General features: G+C 37.0%; 1 protein-coding gene across 3 annotated transcripts in view; it reads right to left on the bottom strand.

Annotated features, from left to right (window-relative positions):
* The window catches only part of DGKB (diacylglycerol kinase beta), a 296,607-nt gene extending 280,474 nt beyond the window's left edge, over positions 1 to 16,133 (bottom strand). For 2 of the 3 annotated variants that reach the window (XM_034402586.3, XM_034402587.3), the window contains exon 1: positions 15,863 to 15,976. The gene's annotated coding sequence lies outside the window, so the exon portion shown is untranslated. Of the gene's footprint in view, positions 1 to 15,862 lie in introns of all 3 variants that reach the window. The other variant, XM_060685674.2, reaches the window with a different exon arrangement.
* Positions 16,134 to 22,450: the final 6,317 nt, after the last annotated feature.

The raw sequence follows: 22,450 nt of genomic DNA, 5'->3' as shown, positions 1-22,450 counted from the left end.
TTTTTGGATACCCTAATTATATTTAACTTTTAATGCCAACAATAAATTTAGACAGCAGCTGTAACTTTTGATTGCATTTATTATAAAAGAAAAATTCACTGAAAAGAATGAGATTTACAGAAATATCACTATGCAACCCAGAGAGATTAAGCTGCTTTAAATCCATTTAAAATACATTCAGTAATTTCTACCAGTTGGAAACATCCATGGTGACATGGAAAGAGAATAGTTAAACATCCTCCTATAGAGAATTCACTTTCCTAACTAGTAATAAAGCAAACTCCATCTACAGATTTGCTTTAATAGAGAACAAAAAGTAGCTCTATGTGTCCTTTTACAAAGCCTGCAAATATCAAGTTGTTAAAAGCATCAGGCTAGAAACTGTGAGACTGAGAGTTCTAGTCCCGCCTTATGAACGAAGTCAGCTGGGTTTCTTCTAGTTAATCACTTTCTCTCAGCCCTGGGAAGCAGGCAATGGAAACTGTTTCTGTAAAATTGACCAAGAAAACTGCAAGAACTTTCCAGGCAGTCTCTGACAATTGAACATGACTAAATGAAACAAAACAAAACTCTGTCCCTTTATAACCAACCAAACTATTTCTGAATAATTAGTGCATGATTATTATGTTATATGGTTTCATGGTGCCTATAATCAACTCTACCCCCTATATATTGTATTACTCATTCTTTCTTCAAAGTAGTGGTATACATCTGAAAAACAAAGGGATTAATAACAAAATGACAGAGTTGGAGATCTTCTAGGGCAACCACCCACTCAAGCAGGAGACCCTATAACATTTCAGACCAATGATTGTCCAATCTCTTCTTAAAAACCTCCAGTATTGGAGCATTCACAACTTCTGGAGGCAAGTCATTTCATTGATTAATTGTTCTGTCAGAAAATCTTTCCTTAATTCTAAGTTGGTTCTCTCCTTTATTAGTTTTTATCCATTATTGTTGTCCTACCTTCAGGTTCTTTGGAGAATAGGTTGACCCGCTGTTCTTTACAGCAGCTCTTAGAAGTTGGAACACAACTACACAACTGTCACTACTGCTACTCTTTTAATGAAGCTAGATCTACCCAATTCCTGCAAATATTCTTCATGTTTTAGCCTTCAGTTCCCTAATCATCTTTGTTGCTGTTCTCTACACTCTGCACTCTTCTAGAGTCTCAATTAATTGGTTTATTAAATGTATCAAGAGAATAATATTTCCATACTGATGATTACTTTGATACAAATTATTTATGCATTTCATCAAATTTGCAATCTAGATTTAGGAAAAACATTATGATGTCCCATTCACATGAATCAGCCAGATTAGGATCCTTTACATATATTTCTATTTTGCTCAAAGATTTACTAAATATGTTGATGAAGCTTACTTTAAGGCATACTATTATCTATCTGATGCTGGATAACCCCAGAATTTTGTACTAAAATTCTGTTTGATTTGCCGCAAAAATATATGATCACTGCAGATCTTTTTGCTGTATTTTCCAGCCGTCTAATTCATTCATTCCCCATTAGTTTATTGTTATATAGTAACAATGTGCATTTTACCATGTTTTCCCCAAAATAAGACCCTGTCTTATATTTTTTGGGACCCAAAAAGACGCATTAGGGCTTATTTTGGGGAAAACATGGGCAACATAGTCAAGCTGATGGACACTGGAACAGATTGATACCCAATTTAATGGAGGCAGGTGATTCTGACTTATGGTGGCACCAGCAGCAGGCAGAGGTGCGAGGGGATGCAAATGATTCTGATGTGCAGTTGCACCAGCAGCAGGCAGAGGCGTGGGGGCAAGGCAGGTGATTCCAATCGCCTACCTCTCTCCTCAGCACCTATGCCTGCTGCTGGTGCCACCACACATCAGAATCGCCAATAGGTGTCAATCCATCCCACTGTCTCTTGGCTTGCATTCAGCCACAGCAAGGCAAAAGATCACACAATCCACTGAAATTGCCTGCCTTTCCCCATGCTTCTGCCTGTTGTCAGTGCCGCTGCACATCAGAATCATCTGTGTCTGCCCCCACACCTCTGCTTGGAGGTGATCGCAATGTTAGGATTCATGTGCACTACACAGACTGTGGCTGCTGCCGTACGCCAACTGTCCCATGTGCCCGCCACCTCCTGTGTTAGCCATGCCCACACATATACATCCGGCTGATGAAGATCTTCACTGGAGCTTCATTTGGGGGTAGGGTTTATATTAGGAGCATGCTAAAAAATCAGGCTAAGGGTTATTTTCTGGTTGAGTCTGATTTTTGGGGAAACACGGTAAGAGAAAACCCTCATAAAGAATTATACATGTAATTCAAACATATCATAAAAACCTAAAAACAATCTACAATACATGAATAAGTAAGATAAGTTTGGAGGAGAAAGTTCAACCATAGAGGAAAAAGCAGTACCTTTTTAATAAGTGAACTTCCTGGGCAATTCAAGATGCTAGTTACCATCTGCTGTCAGGTGCAAGCGATCAGATTGAGGGGCAAATAACATGGATTTTGTAATTTGTTAATTAACATTGTTATTTTGTATTTTAATTTGATTTATTTTCTCTCTTTTAAAATGATGTTCATGTTTATTATCTTTTAACATTCCTAAACTAATAAACAAGCTAGAGACTAGCTCCAGATAAGAAAAAGTTTGTTAGTACAAATTGGGGTCTGGTTTATCTCTTTTGTGAACTCCAAACAATCTTTTTCCTTACAATTATGCCTCTTCTGATGTCAGACCTCATTTTAATCAACTTATCAGATATTTGACTACATGTAACTATTTCCTATGCAAAGCGAGATTACTTTTACCCTGCCCAATCAACTTTCCTCTTGCATTTTCTTGTGTTAATTATAAAAAGGAGTGAAACATGGAGCTCGAAGTTCTCTCTTTCCTTTTTCATATAGAGATCCTACTTATCTCTAATAACTGCTTTTAAATGATCTTCAGACTCAGTTGTTTATTATGGCTATCAAATAGGCTAAAACAGATATTTTATGTTTACAACACTCTTACCAGACTGTCTGCCTTCCCCTGGGAAACAATAGGTATAGATCCTAAGGGTTTGATCTCAGATGCTTCCTTCCCCAAATCTACTCCAAACGGGAATATCTCTTTACTCCCCCAGGTTGAGGTGCTTCCTTTTCAGCCAATGCTTTCACCACATGTACATGGCACAAGAACATGTTACTTACAGACAGCCTGTCTCCAATCATCTCTATCACTCCAGTAGAGTTGCCATGCTCCAAATCCCTTCTGTTAAGGAATATCACCTTATGGGAGACAGGAGTTGTGAATTGTTGATCTCAGCATTATGCCTATGAAACCACATATCTCCCTCCCAGATATCCAGAAGAATCCAATCCGGTTGGTCTTTCACACATCAAAGACCTAGCTAGCTATTGCTTCAGGTCCTTGGCCTATGGAGTTAAGCAAATCTGTTAGTAGAAGTAAGTCTTGCCTTATTGATTGACAGTGTGTTGACTTTAAAAAAAAACTTTGGGGCATATTTCATTTTATTTTGGGAGACTTATGCGTGTTTACTATTACTGATCTAAATCATATTGCTGTTTTTGGTTTTAATTTTCTATTTTTTGCCTAGAATCATTATTAAAGAATTGTTTTGTTCTCTAGAACAAAAGGCTACCAAAAATAATTTAGCTCTAACTATAGTATCTTAAATTAGATAAAGAAACAATTAATAATCATATAATATAAACATAAACCAATATGAAAATTTGTACAAGAACACAAGTGCAATATTGAGCATTAATTGAGATTTCCAAAACAATTTATAAAAGATATTACAGGATTCATATAAAGCATGTATTTCTGAAGAAAGATAATTCAAAGCAATGAATCATGCAAGCTATCTATACACCCCCCTATTAAGTATTAAATGTAGAACTTTTAAATTGTGCATTAAGGTCTTTTAAAGGAACTGTAAACCCACTCAGTTCCAGATGTATATGCGGTTAGTTCCTGGAATAAATTACCCTTTCTCAGAGAATTGTTTAAATTGTTTAAATTGATTATAAGAACATTTAGAACCAAATTTGTTTGTTTGTTTTTTCAGTCGCATTGGTATTCTGGATACAAATCTTCAAGCTTTCCAATCCTATTATTTAAATTCTATATCCCATCAGGAAAGTACTGAGAAAAATCCATGCAGCTTCTTTATCTACCAGTAAAATGGCCCAAGAAATGTTTTCCAAGCATGTATCTGTATGTCTCTATCTGAATCTCAATTTGCCTTCCATAGCTATACCGATTTTAGTACAGGTTGGGGAGTACAGGTGTGGAACTAATGCTTTCCCAAATATCTCCATGTAAAATATGCAATGTATGCAGGCATCTAGGTACTTTGACGTGCATCAGGGATGCAGCCTGAAATGTCACACTCCATACCATCTTGAATCTTGGGGCTTCAACTGATTCTGCTGATAACTGCAGGACCATTCCCTTCAGTCTTGTCCCTCAGCTTTTTACTTAGGTCCCAACCAGCTTCTCTTTAAGTTACAAAGGGGATTGGAAGTCCAGTTTGTGTAGCTTCTTTGATTTCTTTTTCAGATGAGTTGGTCAACTGGACCAACCTAGAGGGTAGGAAGTCTTGAAGCTGGCCAGTCTGTGCATCCCTTCAGACATATAATGGAGTAAGTGGTTGAAAGTATTGGGTTCTTCTGTAGCCTGATTCCCATTTCATCTCCTCACATTAAATTCTGATGTTAGTTTACCATTTCAACACCAAGATCCACAACTGACTCCCCTTTTGAAGCTCCAGGACTTCAACTTTTCTGTTTTTATAAATTTTTTTAATTTTGTAAGCTGCCCAGAATTCCTGAAAGTTGGGCAGCTATCAGAAATTTAAACAAATAAATTATAGTTAATATTTTAATAATATTTTTATTGACCTTTAAAAATAAAAAGATAAAAAGATAATATAAACCAAGAAAAAAATAAAAAGTGCAGAGAGGGAAAAATGGAGAGAAATATTTACAGAAAAATAGAAATAAAGAAATGCTTTCCCCCTTCAGCAAGACAAATATAAACGGTTTCAGTAACCTATCACCTTCTCTAACATTTCAACCAAAAATCCCTTTGCCTATATCTCATCTTTTATCTATTAGAAAATAATAAAATAATTCAATCTTAGTCAGCAAGGGTTGATTAAAAGTTACTAGGAAAGAAAGAAAGAAAGAAAGAAAGAAAGAAAGAAAGAAAGAAAGAAAGAAAGAAAGAAATTTAAAGCTTTGTCATTCAAATTTAATCAAGAAAAAAATTCCTCCACAACTACCAGTAACAACTCATTGGAAATATTAATCTTTAATCCTTTCAAATTAGATCCTAAAATTTAATTTCTTATCATTTTCTCACTGTCTCCTCAAACAAACTACAGTTATTCACCAGCTGCATCTTAATTGCACAAGTCCAGATAACCACTAGACTGCAAATAAGAATTTTAAAAACCCTAATACTTAATCCATAGCTACAACAAATAGTAAAAAACAAAAAGTTCAATCAATCTATGGTATAATGGGGAAAACAAAAGAAAAAATAGAATAGAATAGAATAGAATAGAATAGAATAGAATAGAATAGAATAGAATAGAACAGAACAGAACAGAATAGGAGTAGAGTAGAGTAGAGTAGAGTAGAGTAGAGTAGAGTAGAGTAGAGTAGAGTAGAATAGAATAGAATAGAATAGAATAGAATAGAATAGAATAGAATAGAATAGAATAGAATAGAATAGAATTGAATTGAATTGAATTGAATTGAATTTTGTATTGGCCAAATGTAATTGGACACACAAGGAATTTGTCTTGGTGCATATGCTCTCAGTGAACATAAAAGAAAAGATACGTTCATCAAGAATCATAAGGTACAACACTTAGAATCATAAGGTACAACAAGTGGAAGGAAATGGTGGTGGGAACGATGAGAAGATTAATAGTAGTTCAGACTTAGTAAATAGTTTGGCAGTGTTGAGGGAATTATTTGTTTAGCAGAGTGATGACATTTGGAAAAAAACTGTTCTTGTATCTAGTTGTTCTGGTGTGCAGTGCTCTATAGTGTCGTTTTGAGGGTAGAAGTTGAAACAGTTTATATCCAGGATGTGAGAGGTCTGTAAATATTTTCACAGCCCTCTTTTTGACTCGTGCAGTATACAGCTCCTCGATGGAAGGCAGATTGGTAGCTTTTTTTTTTTTTGCAGTTCTAATTATCCTCTGAAGTCTGTGTCTGTCTTATTGGATTGCAGAACCAAACCAGACAGTTATAGAGATCAGATGACAGACTCAATAATTCCTCTGTAGAACTATATCAGCAACTTCTTGGGCAGTTTGAGCTTTCTGAGTTGTGCTTTTTTTGATGATGTTTTTGATGTTAGCTGTCCATTTTAGATCTTGTGAGATGAACCTAGAAATTTGAAGGTCTATACTGTTGATACTGTGTTGTCTAGTATTGTGAGAGATGGAAGTATGGAAGGTTTCTCCTAAAGTCTACCACCATTTTTACAGTTTTGAGTGTGTTCAGTTCCAGATTGTTCCAGTCGCACCACGAGGCTAGTTGTCCAACCTCCCATCTGTATGTGGATTCATCATTGTTTCGAAAGACTGATCACTGTTGTGTCATTTGCGAACTTCAGTAGTTTAACAGATGGATCGTTGGAAATGCAGTCATTGGTATACAGAGAGAAGAGAAGTGGGGAGAGCACACAGCCTTGGGGGGGGGGGGGCTGTGCTAAATGTACAGGTATCTGATGTGATTCTGCTTAGCTTCACCTGCTGCTTCCTGTTTGTTAGGAAGCTTATGATCCACTTACAAGTGTGTTCAGGAACCTGATTTAGCTTAGTTAGAAGAGTGTCTGGAATGATGGTATTGAATGTGAACTAAAGTCTACAAAGAGGACCCTTGTGTAGGTCTTTAGAGATTCAAGATGTTGTAGAATGTAGTGCAGAGCCATATTAACAGCATCATCTATTGATCTATTTGCTCAGTATGCAAATTGCAAGGGGTCTAACAGCAGATCCATGATGATTTTCAAGTGGGACAGCACTAGCCTTTCAAAGCTTTTCATGACTACAGATGTTAGAGCAACTGGTCTGTAGTCATTCAGTTCCTTGATGATGGGCTTCTTTGGCACTGGGATGATACTAGAGCACTTGAAGCAAGAAGGAACATAGCACATCTCTAGTGATTTATTAAAGATATGGGTGAAGATGGGGACCAATTGGTCAGCACAGACTTTTAAGCAAGAAGGAGTTATCTTGTCTGGGCCTGGAGCTTTTCCTGGCTTTTGTCTGTGAAATAGGTCTTGCACTTCCTTTTCTGTGATCACTAGGGGTTGTGAACCCAATGGCATGGGGTCAGTTGTAGGAGGCTTGGCTGTTGTTGGTGTGTCTGAGATGGGGTTGGGGAGATAGGTGGCTGTAGTTTCTTTTCAAACCTGCAGTAAAACACATTCAGGTCATCTGGCAGTTGTTGATTTCCTTCAGCCTGGTAAGGAGGTTTGCCATAGCCGGCAAATCAGTGTATGATCTAAACAGAGCACTTTTCATATTAGTCAGATGAAGACTTTTACATAATCAGATCCCTTATGCCTGTAATTATTTCCATGTTAAACTTCTATAAACAGCAACATAACCTGGACCCATTCTAGGCACATCATAAATATGAGTTGTGTGGGAAGAATCTTTAGGATGCTTGAGACCCTGCCAGCTACAAATTAAGAATTGAACCTAGCAAGGTAGCGTTGTGTGACTCTGAAAGGATGATATTGTTCTGACATAGAACAATAAATTATTTTTAATTTAATAAATTATTATTTTAAATGTATTTGCTACCCATTTTGCTGCAAGATGAGTGGCTTACAACAGAGTCCCCAACTCCTGGGCCACAGCCCACTACCAGGCCTTGACTTATTCAGAACCAAGCCATGAAAATGGTGGGCAGGCATGTGTGTGCTTGCATTTTCACTTGCACTTGCAGCAGATGAAGCATGTGTGTACATTCCATTTGCATGAGTGACAGGTGTGCATGCCTGCCCCTTCTGCAAATGGAGCTACATGCACACATGCACTTGCTCGCCATTCAGGCAGAATCATCCCCTCTTCCCCCCCCTCCACCAGTCCGCAAAGCTGGAAAAATTAGGGACTTAACATTAAAAGATATAAAACTATAACCATAAGAATACCAACAAAAGAAAACAAAATTATGGTTAAACAAATACAACATTATGATTAAAAGAAAACAAAATTATGATTAAAAGATGGGAGGAAATAAGATGCACAGAAGGGGAAGTGAGATCTACTATCAGTCCATCAGCCAAGTCCAGCATGGTATGCCCCATTTGGGTGCCAGGTCAACTGGCAAATGTCTTCACACTTTTGCAGAAGATCAGGAGGGTGTGAGCCAAACAGGTTTTTTCTGTACTTTTTCTACAGTGGACTGATTGTCAGTTTAGAGACTTGAAGATAAAATTAAAACTTTTTTTTTTTAAATTGATTTATATGCCGCCCTTTTCCGGAGACTCAGGGCGGCTTACAGTGCGTTAAGCAATAGCCTTCATACTTTTGTATATTTTATACAAAGTCAGCTTATTGCCCCCACAAACTGGGTCCTCAATTTACCTACCTTAGAAAGGATGGAAGGCTGAGTCAACCTTGAGCCTGGCGAGATTCGAACTTACTTTAATTGCAGACAGCTGGTGTTAAATTACAGTGCCTTTGTCTGCAGAGCTATCCAGGCTCTGTTTTGAAACACCTGCTGGCACTCTTGGGTTCAAAAGAGGTTTTGGCAGAAGATGCAGCTCAAGAGATAACTGGGCAATGCATTTAACAAAAAGAAAATGACTGGAACAGGCAGAAGCCAGAGATTCACAACTTGGAAGAAACAACAGGAAGAGGCTGACGCAACTGAAGCTAAAGAATAATCTGCAAAAAGGAGTTACAGAAAGAAGATGAGTGGGTCTTGAATGTCGTTCAAATGCTATGTAACAACTTCTACCATTTCTTTACAAACCAAACCCATTACAATGTATGATCTACAATTTTCAGGCAATTTGCAGGCAATTTTCAAGCAAGAACACAAATCGAAACAGTTTAAAATGCATTGAATAAAGAAGTAAATGAAAAATGACTGTGACTCATGAGATCTGAGTTGACTTTGATTCAGTGCAGAAGTGGCACTATGTTGTCTTTTTTTCCATGATGTTTTTCAATGTCCCAATATAATCCTCAGATTTTCTGGTGCCTTCCTATTCAAACTTTAATTAGTGCTAACGTTGCTAAGTTTTTCTGAGATAAAACATGGTTGGATGAGTGTTGTTATCTTCTGAAGCTTACTATAAGGCTCAGTGTAGCCCATTTTGTGCCACAAACTAATTTCTGATACAGTGAAGACTGGTGTAAATGTTAAGTATACAACAACTGGGATTCTAATAGACTGAAAAATGAACTGAACTTCTTATTTATTTTTGCTCAAAAAGATGAACAATGAAAAGAAGAGAACGAGAATGGTTTTTGTGGTTGCAAAGAAAAATCTACAATTAATTAGATGGGATAGCATGCAAGTATATTTGTGTTTCCAGATGGAGATGAAGTATGTGCATATTTTTTTTCCAGCTGTCTTTAATGTTTGCACATCAACCACATGAAGATATGGCTTTTATTGTGACTACATATGAATTTAGCCAGGATATAAACTTGTCAACAATCTTATAAACACTTGCTAAGTTCCAGTCTATAGTCTATATATAGTCTATATATAGTCTATAAATCTAATATGTGACTTAGGATTTGAATTCATCCTATGATCTAATTAATAAACCACATTTAAACACATTTAAATGTGGTTAAATAACCACATTTAACCTATGATACTTGAATCCAGCCACTGCCATAGCTTTGTAAAGGAATGATTTAGAATACTATGTAATATTATCTATTAATATTACATATTAATATTAATATGTAATATTATACTATGTAATAATATTTAGAATACTATGTAAGATTATCAGAATGGTGTACAAATTAATCTTTCATTAAGCTCTTAGAACAGAAATTCACAGAAGTTGTATTGTGTTATTTGCCCACATACATGATTTTCACCTTTGCAAGGAGGAATTTTTCTATTTTTTTAATGCAATGTATATCCTGTGTGGTAATTTTGATTATTGGGAACATCAAGAAGGCACCGCCTGACCAGTTTCATTATTACTGGAACTGCTGTGACATGGGCCATCCTATGTTATTTTATGAGGTTCAATCTTCCAGGTGTTTAATTGAACTAAAACACTTTTACACTTTGGACGATTATATACAGTGCATTAACATTAGGAACTCTCCAGTCTGACAATATAAGAATGTTTTGCACCTTTTATCTTCTGTATGTCTCTTTCTTCAATCAAAATATATATTGTTTGAACTGCTACAATACTCATCAATATTGTAGCTTTAATTATATCAAAAATTGCTTATGTAATCAACATGCTACCATTATAACATACATCACTACAGTGAACTGAAATATTAAAACAACAGTCTAAGCTGCTGGAAATTCTGAATAAAATTATTCAGTTTTATTTTTGCACTCTTAAAGTAGATCACATATTCATTCGTCCTTCTGTAAAATTAATTTAATGTTTTATTTTCAGTTTTTCTTTTAAAAAGCTATGAAAAAGATAATATGCAGTATACTATTGCAATTCTTTCTTTTTTTTCAAATAAATTTGCAAAGAAAGCAATTCATTCTAAAAATCATTCTTGAGAATGAACATCCAATTAACTCATTCTCTGGATTCCATTCAACTTCAAAGTAACCACCTCGATGTTTCATATTAAAAATCCATTTCAATCATAAAACAGTATGGTCAAGTATCTGGGTTTAAGATAAAAACATTGGAAAAACAAAGATGATAGTTAAAAATATGACAACAAATCAAAAAGAGGAGTTACAAAGGGTAACGGGATGTGAAATAGTTAAAAAAAGTTAAGTATTTAGGAGTTTATATTGCATCTTCTAATGGTAAATTGTATAAGCATAATTATGAACTGATATGGCATAAAATACAAGCTGAAATCGATAAATGGAAAAAATTACAACTGTCCTTGTTGGGTAGAATAGCAGTTATAAAAATGAATGTTTTACCTAGGTTTTTATTCCTCTTTCAAATGATACCAATACTGAAAAAGGATGTCAACCTGGAAGAATGGCAGAAAGGTATTAATAAGTTCGTATGGCAAGGTAAGAAACCAAGGATAAAACTGAAAATAATGCGTACTTGAAGGATCATTCAAATGAAAGATATTTAAGAGACTGGAGAAGATGGATAGATTATATTCAAAATAAATACCGGAATAAGAAATTGCAGATAGGTTATGAATGATTATATAGATATTTGGTGTGTCTTTAAGTAATAAAGCTAGGTGGGTAATTAGGGAATTGAAGGAACAAGAGATGTGGAATGTCATAATTATTTAGACTAGGATTGATTATGATTGTTGAAGGTTATACCCTGTAATTTGTTCTGGGAAGAGGAGGGGGGAGGGGGGAGGTTGAGATAGGGAAGGGGGGGGGAAATATGTAAACTTTTTGTAAAACTTTTCAATAAAAAAAAAATACATTTCAATCCATATTATCAGAACTCTCTGGTGTAAGAAACATTGATGTCATTTAATTTTTAAACAACTGTAAGAAAACAAAAGATAGTGAAATACAGGATGAATATGTCTTTCCAAACATTTATACTCTATTTTTGATACTCTATTTAAAAAAAATTATGCGGCTATTTATAGACTAAGAAACCACAATATACCAGCAACTAATCTGATTAATAATAATAATGGGAATAATATAAAGTTTTAAGGAATCTTGCCCCTTCATTAAACTGTAAACCAATTATATGTAAATGAATAAAGTAATTACATAATGCTGAAATATATTTGTAGACATCACTTGATCTTAGCCAATATTTCATGTTTTACCATCATCATCATCACTAGAAGTGATATTTAATAGTATTACTCTATAAGAATGTATTTTTCCCTGTCCAGTGAAAGACGTTGAACTTGCCATATGCATATATATTCACCACCCCTTCTATACAATCTGGCACAATAATCTAGTAATGACTTTACTATTCTCTTTTTATAAAATTCATAAAAACAATTTTTTTTCTTAATTGACAAGTAGATATAATTTTCAGAAAATCCAAGATTTTTGATTCTTTGCCAATGAATTCATAATGTAATATATTTTTATTACTTCCTATATTATGTTATTATTTAGGTTTTGTTTTGGTGTATGCTGTTCTTTGATTACAATCTTTACCTAATATATTTGTAAAGACTGCAAATTTTTTCAAATTAACAAAATTATGCAGTCCCTCAAGAGCATTGCTGAAAATGTTACCTTTTTATTTCCTGAAAAAATGCAAGACACTAATTAAGGCTGTAAAATAACTTCAAAAATATGCAAATGAAAGATATTTGTTGACATGTTTTTATGGAACAAAATTCAGTCTGTTGCACTTCAGCAAAGCTGCTGTTCATACTCTCCTCTTATGATATTCTACTATATTGTTGTGCTAGAAATTATTTCAAACTAATTACCTATATAAAAAATCAACAAGCTGCATTAATTGACATGAATTGCCAATTTCTTAAACTATTTCCATTTCCAGACTTTTCAGAATAGAACCAGGAAGTACATCTTTAAAAGCAGGCTGTACTTTGAAAGTTATCAACAAAATATTTTTCATCTTCTGAATAAATGGTAACAGCCATAAAGTTTAGCCATGAGGCACCACATCAAGTTAGAAAAATATCTACATATTGTGATCAAGATTCAAAAATATACCTCTGATGTGGTCAGTCTTCATATTGCATAATAGAAAAGCATTCTTGCAATTTTTTTCTAGCAAGCAAAATTGAATAAGCATTCAGTTTTTATTCTCCTCACCTTTCTCTAAATGCCTGCTGCCTCCTTCCCTGTTCTAGGGAAAGTGAAAGAGAAGATGTATATATTTTTTCTATTGGCATTCTGGTACTAAGCACATATATGGGGGAAGTCCTACCATACCTTCTCTTTCCCAGAGATAAATTAATGCTAAGAAGAAGAGGTAGCCAGGGAACGGGCAATGACAAACTTAGGGGAGTTTTTCAAAGGTTTAATAAAAGTAGTTAAACCGTCCTCACTTGGGAAGTAGAAGGATCTTCCAGAAGAAAAGCAGTCTCTCATGTTACAGTAATTTATAATGCAAGAATCTCTTCAAGTTTAAAATACATTCATCTAATCATTGTCAAAAATAAGGCTGCTTTTCAAAGCAGAAAAGCGTAAAATTTTCTCAAGAGATTTGCACAGATCTAGCAGCATGGTTCTTTGGATCCTGGCAACATCAACAGGAAAAGCTGAATGATGTAACTGGTTCTGGAACATAATGAATCAAAAACTGGATCTAAGTTTTCAATTACCACAACTCTTCAAAGACAGACAAAAGAATCATCCAATTCTAATCCATTTCTGAAACTCATACAATTTCCAGATTGGAATGAAGTGTATGACAATGTGATCAGGGTACATAAAACCTATGCACTGTAGGAACCTGCATCACTAACTTTCTTCATCAACATGTTTTTTCTTCATCAATTAATATTTTTATCAGTAATATTATTAACAATTAGGTATTATATTTTGTTGGTCACTTCCTAATAATCTTAAATTAAGAATTACTATAGCTTGTTTTACATTCCCCATACAACAGAATCAAATTCTCAGTCAATTATTTATTTACATTATACATTTAATGAAAAAGTTACCAATGAAAAATAAGAGTTTTTTTTCTTTTAATGTCCCAGAATACTAAATTTTTGCAGCCGTCATAAACCTTTTGAAGGATTGCTACCAGATTGCTCTTCTGATGTATACCTACATCACTGTATCAAATAATCTATATAGAATTGTTGATAAATCTATGTCAGTAAAAATAAGAGCCACATTTTAAGTGTTATAAAAATAAAACTATGAGAAACTGTTCAGATCTTCTGACCTTATTTTATAATTATTATTTCTGTCATGCTCATTTCTTCCTGTTTAAAACTTGTATTTAAAATGCATTTCATTATTTTTTAACAGTCTGAAATCCTAACACTATTCAGTATATCTTACTAAAATCAATGTAAAAAGAATTATTAGAAGCACCTAGCTATCCATCACACTGAGCTAATTGAAATTTTAAAATGCCTAATTTAGACTCCATTCCCATGAAACTCAGAAAGTAGAACTATTCCTAAAAATATGTGTCCATTTTTAGTCTAGATTCAACACAGCAGTTTCTAAGGAGGACAAATCTCTGATTATGAAATGGCATTTGCAGCTGAGTGATAAAAAAAACCCTATCCTTTAGTATGTATGCGTGATGCTTAGTGTTCATATTAGAAATGGGATGTCTATGATTGCCTGTCCTGCTTACCATTTTGATATTATTAACACCCATATCCACCCACTGGATGCCTCAATTCAACAGTTCCAACAAAGCTTTAAAAGTGTTCCCATCCCCAAACTATGCATAATTAATATTATTTAAACTGTCTAAACTATAAAATACAGACACTTTTTCTTTCAAAAAATGACTGCCATCAAAATAAAGAAATAAATTCAATGTAATAATACATCAAATAATTCTATTTAGGGAAGAGACAGGCAATGTATCTCCCCCCACCCCCATTCCCCAATGTTACTGGAACATATTTCCCTTATCATCATTAGCTCCATTGATAAAAAAGTTGACCAGGTTCAGATTAATATTATGACTGGGAGAAAACTGACTACTTTCTAGTCATTTTGGACTCTTAGTGACTTCCTGGATAAGACTTTCTTGATTTCTTTTTTTGACATTTCTTGATTTTCAAAAGGCGTTTGCTATTGCTTTTCTCCTGGGGCTGACAGAGACTGACTGGCCCCAGGTCACCCAACTGGCTTTGTGCCACAGGTAGAATTAAAACTCTCAACCTGCCAGTTTCTAGCCCAGTGCCTTAACTACTGCATCAAACTACTGTAGTCCAGGCTTTATTTTACATTTAATTTATAATCACAATGATATTCTCAATTGTGTTCTTTTTTGTTATTCAATAACAATTTAACATACCAACTATAAACAATCATTACAAAGTAATACTGTCAATAGGCTGACTACTGGTGTGTCCCCCAGCCCCCCCAATCTGAGTTAAATCATAGATGCATTAATGGATTTAAGAATACAAATAATAGTCGATCATGGCTAAAAACTATGTTCTCCAGCGTATTCCCAAGTGATGCTTTCTAGGCTGTTGAGGCTGCGTTCAATCTAGCCGACCAAGCAGCTTTTCTAACTTGCTGCAGTGCAATGCAAAACGAAAAGACATAGGCATCTCTGAACATAACATATGGGGGCGGGCGGCCCGGGGGAAGTAACAGCAGTTAGACATAATCGCGACAATATCTGGTTTTGCAGTAAGAGCGCCTCGGGCCCGCGCAGTGATGCCGCGCACGGGCTCCTGTACACATGCACATATATAAACACACACACGCCGTAAAGACAGGCACAGGAGAACATGTACTAGTCCTTCTTAGATTTTTTTTTCTCTTAAAACGCACGCGTATCTCTACCGGACAGCTCAGGCTTTATAGATTGTCCTCAGGCGGGGAGCGGGATATCTCCAAAGCCTTTCCCACACTCCAGAACTGGCTAGGTTTGGTTAGACAATCAGCTGCTAAGCGCCTTTCTCTCCTGCTACCTTGAAAAAGCGAACAGGTCGTCCTTGCTTCTCCCAAAGATAGGGTCATCCCGTCAGAGAAGCGAAAAGACCTGTCGTATTTACCTGTTGTCCATTTGCAGCTTCTTCGATGCCGCCTCTAGTTACGCGGCGCTTCGTACTGGGCAGCATTTGAGGTTGGGAGCGCGTGCTCGCTCCGTCCTCCTCGCGTAAGCGGAGATGAGGGGAGGGGGAACCCGTGCCGCCCAAAATAAGAGTCCCGAATCTCAGGAAGGGGGGGGAGAGAGAATAAAGAAAGGACTCAGCTCTTCCGCGAACAATAATGATGCTCCGTCTCTGGATAGGCTCCGTCCGCCAGGCAGATGTCTATTCGAAACGCTGCAATACCAGTGAACATGCAGGTGCTTGTGTAACCGCAAGCATTAAGTTTAATAGTTGGGATTTCTGAATCAAAGGTACTTCTGAATCAATTTATCTACATTGTTTTGGCAATCTAGGGCAGCCGAGTAGATCTATCCAGGACATATATTGAAAAGGATGTGCATGCCATCATTTCCTCAGTAACCAAAACTTGTATGCAAAACTTGGTCCGCGGTGGCTGCATTTGCAGAGATGAGAGCCGGTCACAAGGATCAAAAACAGTATCAAGCCACCCAGTAACAAAAAACAACATAAAACCAGAATCAGGCATGCAGGTTATAAGATAGTCAGAACAGTTTGATTTTACTTGATTCAAAATGGGGTCTTGGTTTGGCAAGGGTTGGGGGAGTTGCTTTTAATGGAATGTCATGGTTTTTTTTAAATTGTTTTCTTTGCTACCCTTTTTTCAGGATTGACCCTTTAGTTATGAAATATACTTTATAGAGAATTCTCACAATTCTAATGCACAGACTTTTCTTTTTTCTATGCTAATTAAAAGTATACAAAGTCTATTATGTCATTATCTGTATTAATCATTTTAGCTTTTAGAATTAATTCTTTAATTCAAAATGCTCCTATGTAACTCTGATCATATGAGTTTAAGGAACTTACTATGCAATACTTAGAACTCCTCACACTTCTCCTCCTCACATTTCCCCTTTTTTTTCCAAATCAGCCATATGGTAATCGATCAATTGCAACAGGTATATATTAACCAGTTTCTTCCCAAGCCTGACATCATGGGCTGGGAGAGAATGTTTCACCCAAAGTCACCTCAGCCAACTTTCATGCCTAAAATAGTACTAAAACTTATGATCAACTAGTTTCCAAACTGGTGTCTTAACTACTACACCATATGTCCCAAAGGTGCTTTTTCAAGAGGCAACTGGACTTTCTAGTTTTTCTTTGAAGACATTTTGCTTCTCATCCTAGAAGATTCTTCAGTTGTGATCTGAAGAAGAAACTGAAAAAGCTTCTGGGATGAGAAGTGAAACATCTTCAAAGAAAAACAAGAAAGTCCAGTTGCCTCTTGAAAAAGCACCTTTGGGACAGCCATGACCTTGATAACTGAGAATCTCCATAGACATTTACTGCACCATACACAAATAGAACACAACAGATTAAAAATTATCAAATTTAGTACACATATTAATAAAAATGATGAATAACATAATTTTATATAAGTTTATCATCATAATCATATCAAAAAACCATAACATTGCTTAACGCATTGTAAGCCGCCCTGAGTCTCTGGAGAAGGGCGGCATATAAATCAAATTAAAAAAAAAAACATCATGCAGCCATATTAATCTCAACAGATGCATCTCTTATCCTCACTTTAGTAAGTATGCATTTTAAAAGTAAAGTTTGTAAAAGCTTCTTGATTATTAGGAGTGAGGGTACAGTTCTTTCTTTCTTTCTTTCTTTCTTTATTAAATTTATATACCGTCTTATTCCTAAGGGACTCAGGGCGGTGAACAGCGAACGATAAAAATACATTTAATACAAACGTTAATAAGAAAACCAATTAAAATATACTAAACACTCTGGTCCTAGATAATTCAAGACATCCCAATTTAAAATAAAATCAAAAAGCAATATAAAGGGAAAGGCCAGGCCAGCCTGCTGAAACAGGAATGTTTTGAGGGCACGGTGGAAAGTGCGCAGATCCGGAATCTTCTGTATCTCTGGGGGGAGCTCGTTCCAGATGGTGGGTGCCCTCACAGAAAAGGCTCTCCCCCTGGGCGCCGCCAGTCGACATTGTTTGGCTGACGGCACCCTGAGAAGCCCCTCTCTATGGGAGCGTACTGGGCGGTGAGAGGCTATTGGTGGCAGAAGGCGGTCTCGTAAGTGCCCTGGTCCTAAGCCATGGAGCGCTCTAAAGGTGGTAACTAAGACCTTGAAGCGCACCCGGAAGACCACAGGGAGCCAGTGCAGCTCGCGCAGGAGGGGAGCCACATGGGAGTGCCATGCTGCTCCCATAACTACCCGTGCGGCCGCATTCCGGACCAGCTGGAGCCTCCGGGTGCTCCTCAAGGGGAGCCCCATGTAGAGAGCATTACAGTAGTCCAGGCGTGAAGTGACAAGGGCATGAGTGACCGTATTTAACGAGTCCCGATCCAGAAAGGGACGCAACTGGCGAACCTGATAAAAAGACCTCCCGGCCACAGCCGTCAAGTGTTCTTCTAAAGACAGCCGTGAGTCCAAGAGGACGCCTAAGTTGCGAACCCTCTCCGTGGGGGTCAATGACTCATCCCCAATAGTCAGTGATGGCACCAATTGACTATATCGGGACATCGGAAACCACAGCCACTCGGTCTTGGATGGGTTGAGCCTGAGTTTGTTCCTCCCCATCCAGATCCGTACAGCCTCCAGGCACTGGGACATCACTTTAAGGGCATCATTGGGGTGGTCCAGGGTGGAGATGTATAGCTGAGTATCATCAGCATACTGATGATACTTCACCCCAAAACCACGGATGATCTCACCCAGCGGCTTCACATAAATGTTGAACAGAAGGGGTGAGAGAACCGACCCCTGTGGCACCCCACATACAAGGGGCCTCGGGGTCGACCTCTGCCCCCCTGTCAACACAGACTGCGACCGATCAGAGAGAAAGGAGGAGAACCACCGCAACACGGTGCCCCCCACCCCTAACTCTTCCAACCGGTGCAGCATGATACCATGGTCGATGGTATCAAAAGCTGCTGAGAGGTCTAATAGGACCAGGATAGAGAAGCAACCCCTGTCCCGGGCCCTCCAGAGATCATCTACCAATGCGACCAATGCCGTTTCCGTGCTGTATCCAGGCCTGAAGCCCGACTGGAACGGATCTAGATAAGCCGATTCATCCAAGTACTGAGGAAGCTGTCGCGCTACCACACTCTCAACAACCTTCGCAACGAAGCGAAGGTTGGAGACTGGACGGTAATTAGCCAACACTTCTGGGTCCAGAGAAGGCTTCTTGAGGAGAGGCCTCACCACCGCCTCCTTCAAGGAGAATGAATTCCCAGGAGGAGAGCTCCTGCAGAGAATGTATGCCTACAGGTCCCTCTCATTGTACTCACAAGAAGTGAGTACTCTCAACAAGCACTCTCTACAACAGCGATTTTCACCGCTGTGCTGGAGCATATTTGCATTCTGTGAAAAGTGTGCAGGTATGCCACATCAATAACTCAGAAGTAAATGATAGAAAGCGCTGTGAAGATGCATAGCCAGAGCTTCATCGTGATTTCTCCTCCTGAGTCCACTCAGCCTATGATGCCATGGGACTTCCAATTTTCACCTTGGAAGTCCCATTTATGAGATGTGCAACACTACAGTTTAGCAACTTGTGCCTTGAAATAAAAAAAGTTTAAAAAACCATTCCTCTGCAAGCATACATAAGTTGTTTTTTTTAAATTTTGTATTTTATCAATTCATACCCCAACCTGAAATAAAATTATGAAATTATCAAATTCAGATTACTGTACTTTTCGGAGTATAAAACACAGTCCCCCCCCAAAAAAAATACCAAAATGGGTGGAACTGTCTGTACATCTTATACAGTGAATGTTGCCGAAGTCCCACCCATCCGCCAGCCCCCACCCTTCGGCCTCTGCCTCCCAGCAATTTACCTCCTTGCAGCAAACAGCAAACAGCATGGTCAGCTTTAGCAAAGCCTGATTTAGCACGAGCAGTTGATTGGTGATTCAATTGCCCTCCTGGAATACTGCCTATCAGCTGTTCCAGGCGGTAGGGATAGTCACTGCCCATTGGCGCTGATGCCGCCCATTGCCGCTGTCACCTATCACTGCCTCCGCACACCCCATTTTCAGCCTCTATGCATCTCATTTTCGGCCTCTGTGCATCCCATTTTCAGCCCATTCCAGGTGGTAGGGATAGGTTGGAGCAGACCAGGCTGGAGCAGACCAAAAATGGCACACACAGAGGTTGAAAATGGGGTTCACTGAGGCGGCGATAGGTGATAGTGCCAATGGGCAGCACCAACGTTGATGGGTGGCAATCTCCATAGCCTGGTACAGCTATTCCGAGGTATTCTGGGAGGCAGATCCAACAGCCAATCAGCTGCTCCTGCTAAATCAGGCTGTGCTGAAGCTGACCACGCTGTTTGCTGTTTGCTGCAAGTAGGCAAATTGCTGGGAGGCAGAGGCAGATTTTTTTTTCTTGTTTTCCTCCCCAAAAGCTAGGTGCATCTTATATTTCAGAATGTCTTATAGTCTGAAAAATTCGGTATACATTATGCATATAAACAAATATTCATCAAATACTATTTAGATGTAGGTCTGTTCCAATGTTCCGATGAAATTATGGCTACTAAATATGCATCCAGCAGTACTACACTGCTCTACTCCTATAACTGGGTTGATACATCACATGAAATCATGAGTGAAGAATAATCCATCACTGGCCAGCTTCATAAAACAGGCTAAACAAAAACTGATGTATCCGGTGGCATGATATGAATATAAGCCAAATATTAGGTTCGCTAAGTTCACTGCAATTCTGAAACAATCACTGTATTCATTAAAGATAAAGTGGCTTAATTCATATATGGTCTTTTCTGTACTTTTGTTTTGAAAATTATTTCAATTAATCATTATCCTTTCATTTATGCCAACTCTCTGTACTATCCTAGCCATATATCATTCATGCTAGTTACCTGTTTTTTAAACTTTTTATAACTTTTTATTCGCTTTTATCTAAAGAAAAATTAGGATATAGTAATTGGACAATTAGAGAAGCTATTGACCTTTTCAATAACCTTTTGAAAATTGAACTCTTAAGCAACCTGCTTTTTCTATAGATAATGAGGCTACAAACTTTTTCCAGTTGAAAATGGTTTATATCTATTGCAATAACAGAGGATGTGCAGATGAAAGTTAGGGAAACAGAGAGGAAAAGATGCAGAAGTAGAAAATTATCATTTTGTAATTTTTCTATATTGTTATTTTGTTAGGGTCAAAACTTCTGAAATGTATGCAATTATAAACTGAATATTTGTAAATGTGTTTTCTCTGGAAAAAAAACCCTCCTATTTTAGTAATATAGACTTCTTTTGAAGTGATATGAGTATATTTAATAATACAGGATAGACAACTAAGGTTAAAGTTCATTCGTTTATTAAGAGGCATTTGATTAGCATGTACTGTAGGATATACAGAGATGAGTCTAAACTCAGGATAGAAGATTAATCTTAAAAAGAAGGAAGTACAATAAGTAAAAATAGGAAGCAGCATATTGGTGATTCTGACCATCAAGCTCAGTATTTTGACCTGTAATTTGAGGTTCAAGCAATTTCTTCCTTAGCATTAGAGTATCTTGAAATTCATTTTGTAAATAAAGAAGAGAGCCTTAGAAAAGCACATACTCTGTTCCTAAAGCAAGGCTGTTCTCAGGTTTTTGTAAAAAGTAGCTCTTTACTCAAGAGTCCAAAGGAACACCAGGATAGTGACAAAGGATTGCCAGGGAGAAAGGCAACAGGGAAAGACAGAACAGGATAAAACTTGAGAAAGAAAAATTGCTTTCATTCAGGCCTGCAAGAGCCAGACATCATGGCTTCAAAAATCTTCAACCTATTTATAGAAAGTAGATATTCCTCTTTTAGCTTGGCCAAAAAAAAAAAAAATCAAAACAATTATAATTGTTATAATTGTATAATCAATACAATTATAATAATAGAGAAATTACATGTTCTCTAGTTTGGAGTGAGAACAGAGGGGGGATAACTCTCAGTTTTTCCTGCCTTCTTTTTTTTTTTTTTTATTGAAAAAGTTTTCAAATACAAATTTTTCCCCCTTTTTTTCCCCCTCTCCCTCCCCCTCCCTAACCCCCCCTCCCCACCCATCCCCCCCTGTGACTTCTTCATAACAAAAAAAAACCTAATTCATAACAGATTACTTACTCCCTCCTCTAGATATTGACCTTTACTTACTAAAAATATTATTAATATTATAACATCCCCCTTTATCCATACATATCAAAAAAGAGAAAAGAAAGGAAAAAAAAAAGACATTATACTATGACATTATAGAATAACTTCTCCACTTTAAAACTATACGATAAGTCCTACTTTAACATTTAATCTTCTATATATATTACTATAACATTCCAAAGCGGCCTTCCCCATAAAATCTAGTTTAACATTTATTCCACTCTATCCATTTCCTCCACTCCCCTAAATATAACACTTAAAAATCCCTTTTCTTAGACTAATCAATCTACTAACTAGCTTATTCACCCACTATCATGCAAAATTGCCATACACAACAT

This window comes from Pantherophis guttatus, chromosome 4 (assembly GCF_059756535.1).
Source record: "Pantherophis guttatus breed Tessera chromosome 4, ASM5975653v1, whole genome shotgun sequence".
In the NCBI taxonomy this organism is placed as follows: domain Eukaryota; kingdom Metazoa; phylum Chordata; class Lepidosauria; order Squamata; family Colubridae; genus Pantherophis; species Pantherophis guttatus.
The sequence above is the reverse complement of the archived record's forward strand: the minus strand, read 5'-3'. Positions and strand labels throughout refer to the sequence as shown.